Here is a 12,085-nt window from a genome sequence, read left to right as displayed (position 1 = left end):
AGAGACAGAGAGAGACAGAGACAGAGACAGATGGAGAGACACAGAGAGATGGAAAGACAGAGAAAGAGAAAACAACAAGCCAATCACACTAATAAATATAGATGAAAAAATCCTCAATAAAGTACTAACAAACAGAGTGACACAAATGATCAAGAAATTTATACATCATGAGCAAAGTAGATTTATCCCAGGAGTGCATGGATGGTTCAACAGACACAAATTTGTAAATGTAACACACCACACTAATAGAACCAAAAACAAAAAGCACATGATAAGCTCAATTGATGCAGAGGAAGATTTGGAAATTTCCAACAATGTTTCATAATAAAAGCCACACAAAGAATCAGAACAGAAGGTCTATATCTCAAACTGAGAAAAGCCTTCTATGACAAACCAACAGCCAACATCATAAGAAATGGTCAATAACTGAAGGCCTTCACTTTAAAATCAGGAATAAGACAAGGATGTGCACAGTCTGTATGCCTATCCAGTACAGTTCTGGAAACACTAGCAAGAGCAATTATAAGAGAGAGATAAATAAAAAGTACAAGGATTGGGAAAGAACAAATAAAACCATCATTATTTGCAGATGACATGATACTCCATACAGAGGACTAAAATATTCCACCACGAGTATTGTAGATTTAATCAGCAAATTCAGCAATTAGCAGGATACAAAGTTAACTTCCAAAAATCAATAGCTTTTTTGTACAAAAATAACATACTCATTGAGAGAAAATTAGGAAAATGACTCCTTTAGCAATAACATGCATAATATATATTACTTAGGAATCAATGCCACAAAGGAAGGAAAACATTTTTGTAGTCAAAATTAAATTACTCAGAAAAAATAAATTGAAGACGATTCAAGAATATGGAAAGATATTCCGTGGGTCCTCGTTAGTATGTATGAATAATGTAAAAGTGACCATACTCCCACAATTGTTATACAAATTCAATGCAATGTCAATTAAAGTACCACTAGTATAACTCACAGAGCTAGAGAAAATTTTCCTTAAAATCATTTGGAATCAGAAGACACATAGAATATTAAAAGCAATCCTGGGAAACAAAAGGAAGGAAGGAGATATCACATACCCTGACCTGAATTTAAACTATAAAGTTACTCTAATGAAATCAGCATGGGAATGGCATAGCCTGTTTATTAAATGGTGCGGGAAAAACTGGCTTTCCTCATGTCAAAGGCTAAAATTAGACTCATGTCTAGCACCATACATTAAACTACAATCAGAAAGGATCAAAAATTTAGTAGTAAAATAGAAGGCTGGAAAGACAGATCAGTGAACTAATAACCTGCTCAGGAAAGAGCACAGACAGAGGTTTGGTCCCTGTCACCATTGCCATGCCAGCTCATTCCCCAGATGGGCTACACCAATGAATGAGACCGAGTCTGGTGGTGAATGTGGGCATTGCCAATTCTGAGGAGGCAGAAAACAGGAAGATCATGGGAAGTATGAGCTGTGCAGAGAAACTCTGTGCCAAATACATTAAAAATAAATATTAAAACAGTAACAATTCACTTACGGATATTTCGTCAAGATGCATCCACTTACCCGCACAGGCTTCGAGTTTATTTTTATTTATAGCTGAGTAATACTACATTGCATAAAAACACTACATCTTTTTCATCCACTCCTCAGGTGAAGGGCATTATGGTTATTTTCAAGAAGTGGCTATCACAAATTGGGCTGCCATAAAAATAGGCGCACATATGTCCTGATGATATGATATTTTCACGTTTTTTGGGCAAATTCCCAGAAAGGGGATAGCACGACTGAATGAAATTTCCAGTCCTAGTTTTTATGGAGTCTCCACCCTCATTTAGATAATGGCTGTAGCAGTCTACATTCCAACCAGGAGGGGAGAAGAGCTCCTTTTCCCCCACAGCCTCCCTAACATTTATTTTTGGTTGATTTTTTCCCATAATTTTATTGAGAAACAAATAGCAATGAGACAGTTTCAAATGAAATTGGTAAGACAGTTTCAATAATTTACACATTACATACATTCTTCCTAGTAGTTAATTGATGTACAAGATGCGGACTTGATATAATATTTACAAACAACATTGGACGCATCCCTCTATTCATTAAGAGATTGTAACTATATATCTATCCTAATGCACTTTGAATACACAGATAAAAAATGGACATTCATCTGTATCCCCCTTTTTTTAAGTTCCATCATATAAATATTATAGGTGTGTAAACTCAGCAAAATATTCTAAAACAATTCAGTAGTCCATAATAGTATTGGGTCTTCACTTTCCCTGGCAATGTCAGAAATTGTTGACCTGAGTCCCCTACAGCTCAACATAACACCATGGCTTTACTTCTTATACTTCTTTTTAATACATTTCTGCTTGATGGTTAAGACCAAGATAAAGCAGGACCTATGCAACAAGAGTTGTACCTTTTGGATCTGATAAGGTAGGTGAAATCCCCTCAGGGTTTATCCTGAGATCCTGTATCTCAGATGGTAGATCCTTTTTCAGTGTCAGCCATGTGGAAGAGTCATGGCCATTGCTTGGCCAATGTGCTCTCAGTGAAAGCCTGAGAGAATGTTTTCTCTCCATGTGACTCTCCTTAGCCACACTCTACATCATGGATCACTTTCCTCTTTGGCCTCATAATCTCTTTGATCAGAAAATTTGGGATAGTACCGAGTTACATGACGTTACAGTACAAGTTCTCATATGTCCTGATTCTTTATTGACCTTGGAAGACTAGGGCCAAAATGTTGGCTTTCCTAGCAGCCCTCCTTTTTCTCTAATTTTGGTCTGCAAACTTAGGTTGTTAACCATCCGGAAGACAAGCTTGTTGTTATTAGCATCTAACTTAGGCTGCTAAGCTTAACCTCACTATCTGTCTGAATATGAAACATCTTAGCCATAACATGAAACAGGTATTTTTCATCAAGTATTTATACGTTGAACTTTATGTCCCTATAGAATATGATTAAAAAACTTTTAAAAATTAGAATATATATTTTAAAAATAGGCATAAAAATTATATACTTCTTATGTTTACACATAAGTCCAAAAATCTAACCATATGCAACCTTGAAGCAGGACAGTCCCACAATATTCCGTTTCCTATCCCTTGCCTTCATTCACCACCCCCTTCTTTTTGTACATTCATCTACCCTAGAAACAGCAAAGCAGATTGTTTTATGATAACAATTCTTTCTGGAGGTAATTGGTATCTCAGTGTTGTTTTAATTTGTATTTCACAGATGGCTAGTAATGAGCAACGTATTTTTCATGTATTTATTAGCTTCTAGAATTTCTTCTTCTGAAAAATGTGTATTTATCTTGCATGACTATTTCTCCATTGTGTCTTTAAATTTTGAAGCCCTAATGTTCTTTAGTTCTCTATAAATTCTAGAGAGTGGACCTTTGTCTGAGTGATTATAAGTTAAGATTTTTTCCCAGTTTGTGGATTGTCTTTTCACTCTTTTGGTAATTTCTTTTGACACGGAAAACTTCTCAATAAGAGGAGATCCCTTTTGTTAATGCTTTCAAGTATATTCCATACAGTTTGATTTTTGTTCATGAAGTGTTTGCTTAACCCATGTCTTCAAGATTTCCTCCTACTTTCTCTTCCAGGAGATTTGGTGTTTTGGTTTTAATGTTTAGATCTTTAATCCATTTTGATTTTAGTTTAGTGCATGATGATAGAGCTCGGTCAAGTTTGTTGCTAGGTATGTAGAGAGCCAGTTTCTCTAGCTTCATTTGCTGAATACGCTATCTTTCTTCCAGTGTACAGGTTTAACTCCTTTGTGAAAGGTAACATGACTGAGTGAGTTTGTAGTTGTATCTCTATCTTTTAATCTATTCCATTGATCCTCAGGTCTAGTTTTTGCCAATACCTTGCTGATTTTATCACAGTAGCTTTATCATGCAATTCCACGTCAAGGATTGTAATGCCTAATGCCTTGCATTTTTTGCCAGGAATGCTTTTGCCTTTCTAAAACATTTTGGGTTACAAATCAATTTTAAGAATGACTTCTCTAGATCTGTGAGTTATGTTGGTGGAGTAATGATAGGAATTGCATTAAATGAGTATAACAATGTTGGGATTATGGCTATTTTCTAAATATTCATTCTTCCAATCCAGAAGCAAGGAATATTTTTCCATTTTCTGAAATTCCTTTTTTTAATGTTACTATATGTGTTTTGAAATCCTCTATAATCTCCTTTTACAGAGTACTGTAATTTTATTTGAATACATCTTTTACTTCTTTAAATAAATTCCTCAGCATTTCATTTTTCATGGTGCTGTTGTAAATAGTAATGTTTCTCTAATTTCTCTCTCAGTGTGTTTATAATCTGTGTAGAGAGGCCAGGGAGATACCTCAGTGAAATAAGTGCTTCCCTGGCAAGCGCAAAGGCCTGAGATCAATCCCTGGTTCCACCAAAAAAAAAACTGTGTAGAGAAATTCTCTTGACTTTTTGGTACTGACTTTGTAATCTGCTATGTTACTGAATTTGTTTACTCATTCTAATAGTTTTTGGTGGAATGTTTTTGGTCTTCCAAGTAGAGTACGATGTCATTTACAAGCAATGATTGTTTAATTTCTTCTTTACCTATTCATATTTATTCTGTTTCTTTCTCTTGTCTATTGGCTTTTGATAATAATTACAGATTTGTATTGAATAGGAGTGATGACAGAGGACATCCTTGTCCTTTTTCAATGTTTCCCCATTTAGAATAATATTTATAGCTGGATTGTCATAGATAGCATTTATTGGACTGAGGTAGAGGCCTTCTGTTCCAATTTTCTGTGTGACTTTGATCATGAAGTAGTCTTGAACTGTGCCAATGGCCTGTTCTGCATCAACTGAGATGTTCATGTGGTTTTGGATTTGTTTCAATTGATATAGTGTATTACATTTATAGATTTGTGTATGTTGAAATATCCTGGCATCTCTGGGATGTATCCTACCTACTCATGTTGTATAATCTTCTTAATTGTTTGCTGCATTAAATTTTTTAGTATTTTGTAGAGGATTTTTGCATCTATATTCATGAAGGAGTTTGGCATGTAGTTCTCTTTTTGGATGAAACATTGTCTAGTTTGTTATGAGTATCATATTTTCCTCCACGAATGATTTTGAGAGTATTTCTTCCTTTTCCAATTTCATTAAAAAGTTTGAGGAATATTTGGAATAAATAATCTCTAAATGTTTTGCATTCACCTGTGAATCCACCAGATCCTGGGCTTCTCTTTGTCAGTAACTTTTTTATTACATTTTAAATTTCATTGGCTGATATTGAGTTATTGAGATTTCTTTTTAAATCTTCATGATTCAGTTTTTGCATTTTGTAGTGATCTAGGAAGTTGTAAATTTCTCTGTGTCTTCCATCCTATAAGAGTAAAGAGTTTCAACATAACTGTTGATGATCCTCGCAATTTTCACAGGGTTTATGGTAATTTCACACTTTTCTTTCTTTATAGCTTGAATCTGAGTTTCTTCTTTCCTCTTTTTGATAAAGGTAAATAGGCTTTCGTAAAATTTAACGTTTCAAGGAACTAGATTTCTGATTTATTAATTCTGTGTCTTTTCTTCATCTCAATTTCACTAATTTCTGCTCTAACCTTTATAATTTCCTCCCTTCTTTGGACATTGCGTTTGGTTTGCCCTTCTTTTTCTAGACATTTAAGGTGCAGATTTGGAATATTTAATTATTTTCATTCTGTTTTCCTTGTGAGAGTTCCCAGCTATTAATGTCCCTCTAAAAACTGCTTTCATTCCATCCCATACATTCTGACAAGTTGTGCTTCAATTTTTATTGAATTGTAGATATTTTTTAATTTAATCTGCAACTTATTGTTTGCTGAGGAGTGTGTTATTTAATTTCCATTTATTTGTAGGCTTTTTGTGGTTTCTTTTATTGTTTATTTTCAGTTTCATTGCACTGTAGTCAGAAAATATGCATGGGATATTTTCTATTTTCTTACATATATGTAAGCATGACCTAGAGACTAGTATGTGGTCTATTTTAGAAAATATCCAATGTTCAGGTAAGAAGAATGTGTATTCTGCTGTGGTTGGGTGGAACATTGTGTATGTCTACAATGTACATTTGTTCAAAGTGTGGCTCATTTCTGCTACCTCTTTGTTAATTTTTGGTCTCCTTGACCTATCTTTTTGGGAAAAGCAGTTGCTAAGATCTCCTGTTAATATTGTGGTACTGGATATTAGATTTTTCATGTACGTTAAGATTTCTCCGATATCATTGGGTGCTCCCGTGTTTGGTGCCTACATATTTATGACTGTTATTTCTTCCTCTTGAAGTTTTTTCCCTAATGAGTATGTAGTGGCCTACTTTATATTGCTTGATCATTCTTGGTTTGAAGTTCAGACTCTCTGAAAACAGTGTTGCTGCCTCTGCTTTTTGCTGAGTTGCTAGAGCTTGTAGTGTTATACTCCGTGGTCTGACTTTTCAGCCTATGAAATTCTTTATTAGTTAAATGTGTTTCTTTTATACAGAATATTGTTCAATTTTGCTTCCTAATCCACTCTGCCAGTGTATTTCTGCTAATTGATGACTTAAGTCTATTTACATTCATGCCTGTAATTGAGGTGTATTGAGTTATGTTTGATATGTTATTTACTTGCTGTTGTATACCACTTTTTCCCTTCTGTTTAATTTTTACCTCATTTGGTGGGTTCTTGCCATTCTCATTCTTGCACCTCTGTTCATTTTTATTCCTCTCTAGAATACATTTTAATAGTCTGTGTAGGGTTGTCTTTGTCACCATGAAATTCAGTAGCTGTTTATTTTTTAGAAGTATTTCAATTGTCCATCAATCTTTAATGAGAGTCTTGCATGGTATATCAATCTGGGTTGGAATTTGTATTCTTTCAAGGATTGTAAATAGAAATCTGAGAAGACACAATTCTCAGAGGATGAAATTAAGGAAGTGGTGGGCGGCTGTTCCCATACACATGCTGAGTCTAATGTCTCTATACCCTGTAGGTGCGGTCTTGGGCTGAAGGATTTATGGCTTAGCCTGAACAAATAGTATGTATCTTATTACTCTAAATGGGAACTCTCATTTCCTTATGCCATATATGTTTGGGAAGTTCTGACAGATCAGGAGAGTGAGGAAATGGGTAATTCATTCAACACTGCTTCTATGTAAATACTTCAGGTAGGGGTCAAACTAAATTGAATTCTGCCTCAGTCTCTTCTACTTCTAAAAGTGAATAGGGTATTGTGCTAGTCACCATCTGCTACAAAGTAAATCAGAACTGCATGTGCAAACATGGTATTATCTCCTTACTGTGAGAATCTGAAAGAGAAAAATAGAATTTGCAGGTTAAAATGGATACTGGCCAAAGGGAATGAGCTTATTTAAAAGGAAAAAGGTGTTGAATTGAAGAGCACTGGAGAACACGTGGAGGAAAGAGATTTATTGATGGATGTAACCAGAATGTTGTGGTAAAATTTACACTGCATTTGTGCTGGTCTATGAAAAGGAACAGATAATACTTGTTTTGTCTCCTTTTTTCAACTGTTTGTACATTTATTATTTTTAATTTCTGATAGATTTCTTTCTTTTTTCTTACATCTTTCAATTTTTATGCATATATCTGATAATATGCATAACTGTTCTGAAGACAGCACTGTATTATAACATATACTGGGAAATTCATATTACTTTAAGTGAAATTCTGTACCACTTGTAATTTTTCTCTTTTAATTTTCATGTGTGCTCTCTTTAAAAATTAAAAAAATGATATAATAAAAAAGTACCAACAAATTATTAGCAAGCAAATTGGGTATTTTATAAATATTAACTGGAGTAATGATTCAATAACACAGAAATATTTAAATTCTCATTTGAAATACTCTAGTAACAAACCCAGACAACATAGCTCAAAAAAAGTGAATACATTTGTCATTATTTTTCATTTTAACTTATATCTCCAAGTTTCTCAGACATGCTTCTGTAAAGCTTAGAGTGAGTAAAGAACAGAACCAAGTGAGGTTATGTGTCTGAGTAATGAAATATAAGTACTTCAGGATGTCATTTTTTTCAAGACTAAAATGTAGAAATTAATTAGTTAAAGGAAAGACATATTAAAGTTTTTTCAAATGCAAGTGTAGATGACCTTCAGTTAGGGCAGCTACAGAAGTGCTGAATTGTTGACCTGGAGGGATACAAACTGCCTTTTTTCCCAGGAATAAAGCCTCATGGAAATTCAGAAGAAGGAGTATCTCTCTTTCTTCATTAAAATTTAAACTAAAAGAAATCATTTTAAATTTTCCCCTTAATTTGGTAATAGAAAAGTCTGCTTCTATCCTAAAGAAAAATATTTTGTTTTTAGTTTAAAAATTGTAATTCCTAAGAATAACAGTAAAGGGGTTATTTATAAAGATTGCTTAAATTTCTTTCATTCCTGATGTGGTTGATTTCTTTTTTTGCAGTCCCACATTTGTTTGGTACAGAAGAAGCTTTCATATCTTAGAAAGAAAATCATCTGTAGAAAGAAAATATACTTTTCTCACTATTAGTCAGCATTTCCCTTACTGTGATTGCCTGAGTTAGTCTTCTCTCTTATGTTACATTCAGGCTGTCTGCTCCAGTCCGGGTGTATATTCACGCCCATAATCCAGCAGTACTCACACCCATATTCCAATCTTGGATCATGAATTAATCACAATCTGTAGAACTTACCTCATTCACTACATTAGGATTTGGTGGGCCAAATGCACACAAATCATAGCATACCACACCTGGACCTCCAAAGACTCATGCATATCCCTTTATGCAAAAGACATTTATATCCATCCCTACAAGATACCTAATTTGCAAAATTTTCAGCGTTGCTAAAAAGTCCAAGCCCCAAGTCTCTTCCAAAGTCTAAGGCAAACTCTTAGATGTGAGACCTTATAGAAAAGAAAAGTTAAAGACTTCCAAGATTCAAAGGAATAAGATCGACATTACCTGGGCTGGTGAGATGGCTCAGTGGTCTAAAGCACCTACCTGGAACAAGCTAAAGCACAGAGACCTTGGTTCAATCCCCCAGCACCACATGCCAGCCAGCCCCGCCCCCTGGTGGGCTGAGCTGGCCACACACACACACACACACACACATAAATAAAATTTAAAAAGTAAGATCGACATTACCAATCTAAAAGTTGCAAACAATAGAGAAATACAAAGTACTGTAACACCCACAAGGCCAAAATCCAGCAGGAGAAACATTAACCCCTATATTTCCATGTGGAACATATGAAACAATCTATGTGGAGTTTGTGAGCTCAATGTGTCTCCACCCCTATGGCATCTTGGATGTAGCTCCCATAAATTTTCATTTAGTCTGTCTTTACTCCTAACTTGCAGTTTCCCTTAGATGACACATGTTTCTAGCTTTTCCACACTTCTGGGGTTTCCACTGCACAATAAGCTTCTCACCCTCTGCTTCACACACTGTCCACTTCATTTTAAAACACCTGGCTTCCCAGACATTCAGAAATCAAGGTATAAGAATTCTTAACCTCAGAACACCTGCATTCTGCAAGCCTCTAAAGCCAATGTCATGTGGATGATGCCAAGGTCTGCTGCTAGCTGGAGCAGAAGACAGGCTTTCTTCAATCTTGGCTGAAGGAGTTGAGTGCCTAGATTGGTGAGCAATTTGACTCTGATTCCCAGGAACAAAATCTCTATGCATGTGCCATTCTGAAACCTGGTGTAGTCACTGCTGCAATTCTGGAGCATGGTGCGCTGCAGTTTGCACTCAAGGCAAAGTCCCTTTCTTGCTATTCTGATGCTACAAAAGTTGGACACCTGCTGCCTTTAGTGATGCCTTCAGGCCATGCTTTCCACTATCTTGCTTGTCCTTTGCAATGGAGATCATCTGAGCTCTATCTTTGTGTTCCACAGCTCTTTGGGAGATTCTTATCTGACCAAACTCACAACATTTTAAATCATCCTGCTGAGCTCTTTGCTCTTGATTCTCAAGGAAAATCTGGCTAAAAGTACCCAACTACAGTCATGCTACTATCTCACTCTTTGGCTGCTTTGAAACATCTTTTGAAAGATTAATCTGTCAACCATGTTTAATATCAGTCTCAGGCAAAGTCTATGGACATAGTCAAAATGTAGACAAAATTTCTTCGAAGCCAAAACACAAATGAGCCGGCATCCAAAAGCCAATATACCAATTGAAATCCCACTCAATCCAGAAGCCAAATGAAATACCATTCAATCCAGAATCCCCACAGTTCTACTTCTTACAAGCAGGATTTCTGCCAGCCCTGTGGTATGAGAAGTGAACATAATCTTCCACAAAGAACAACTTTAGATGTTCCAGCACAACTTTTGTAGGCGACATCTCTGAACCTTTCCTATTTCTTCCCATAAGGCATTCCAAAAGCTTGTAATCTAAGTACTCAGACAAAGCTTCTATCTAAAATTCATTAAGAACTAAAAAACATTACTGTCTCAAAATTTAAAGATTCAAGTCAAAAATGAGGTTCCAAGATGAACACACTTCTCAGAAGAAGTACAAGAAGCAAATAAATGCATGAAAAAATGCTCCACATCACTATCCATTCATGAAATGGAATGTAAACAACATTGAAAGAACATCTCACCCCAGAAAAAAATGGCTATCACAAAGAAATCAATCAACAACAAATATTGGAGAGACTGTGGTAGAAAGGAAACCTTCTCTGCTGTTGTGAAATGTAGACTGGTACAACCATTATGGAAATCCGTGTGCAGACTCCACAAAAAACCTAGGATTGGAAACCGCAATTAACACAGCTATACCCAGGTAGAATGGGGAGATAGCTTATTGGAATAAGTGCTTGCCTGGCAAACTAAAGGTCTAGAGTTCGAGCCCTGGTACCACAAAAACAAATAAACGAAAAACCCAAAACAAACAAAAAAAAGGCAAATATTTTTGGATCCCATCTCTCTCATCCAGGATGCAGGCGAGCCTGGTGCACTGCATGGGGACAAGGTGGAGCCAGCAGAGTGGCCAATGCGAAACTGGCTGGTTCTGCTGTGCCTGTGCGTCCTTGGGGTTGCGCTGCACCTCTGTCTATGGCTGTACTCCCCACCACCCACCCATGCCTCTGGGGGCTCCCAAGCAGATCAATCTGCCTTACTTGCTAGGTGCAAATCTAGTAACTCTGATGTGGTAGTTAGTGTGTTGTCACCTTTTAATAACCACCATCTTCGAAATGTGATAAGAAACACCTGGATGAAGCATTTGCTAGAACATCCAGCATTAAGGCAACGTGTGCTTGTGAAGTTCACAATAGGTGCTCATTGCTGTGAAGTGCCTGTGGAAGACAGGGAGAAACTTTAATTCTACAGATAGCTCAATAACACGTGTCCAGTTTTCAATCAGGAAATTGAAGCATTCAGTCTTGCTGAAGATGGTACATCAGAATTGTCTGAGGATCGAGTTTTTAGTGTGAACTTCTGAGTTCTCTGCCCAATTGTTATCATCAGTCTTGGAGTATTCTACCATGTCAGTGATATAGGATTCCAGAGGAATATCACAATGAAGCTTTATCAAGCAGAACAGGAGGAGGCACACTTCATTGCTCACTTTAGTCCTCCAAGTTGTAGAGTTCAAGTAATCAAGCTGTGGTACAAGCCTGTGGAACAGTTCATTTTACCAGAAATATTTGAAGGTATAATAGTGTGGGAGAGCCAACACCCACATGGACTGGTCTCAAGAAATGTTCACAAAGTAATGGTGAATGATGGAGGGGGAGTTCTCAGAGTCTTTACAGCTAGGGAGGTGCGCTGCCTCATGAGTTCATGGAAGGTGGGGAGTAAGTTGCAGGTGGTTTTATTTATACTAATTAGGGTATGCTCTCTTACATAACCTTCACACTCAACCTCAGTGACTTGAGGAACATAAGAAGAATCTCCATGAGGAAAATGCTTTTTTGAAGGAGGATAGCATGGTTTATGCTGACTTTCTCTTTGTGGATGATGTTGAAACATACTGAAATGTACCTGTGAAATTAATAAATATCTATGGATGGACTGTGGAAACAACGAGATTTAATTTGATGATAAAGAT

At 36.2% G+C, this 12,085-nt stretch overlaps 1 pseudogene; it reads left to right on the top strand.

Moving 5' to 3' along the window:
- Positions 1–11,026: 11,026 nt before the first annotated feature.
- On the top strand, positions 11,027–12,077 carry LOC101586231 (annotated as a pseudogene).
- The last annotated feature ends 8 nt before the right edge of the window (positions 12,078–12,085 follow it).

The sequence above is a fragment of the Octodon degus genome, unplaced genomic scaffold (genome assembly GCF_000260255.1).
Source record: "Octodon degus isolate 3935 unplaced genomic scaffold, OctDeg1.0 scaffold00313, whole genome shotgun sequence".
Taxonomy (NCBI): Eukaryota; Metazoa; Chordata; class Mammalia; order Rodentia; family Octodontidae; genus Octodon; species Octodon degus.
This window is presented reverse-complemented; position numbering and strand designations above follow the sequence as displayed.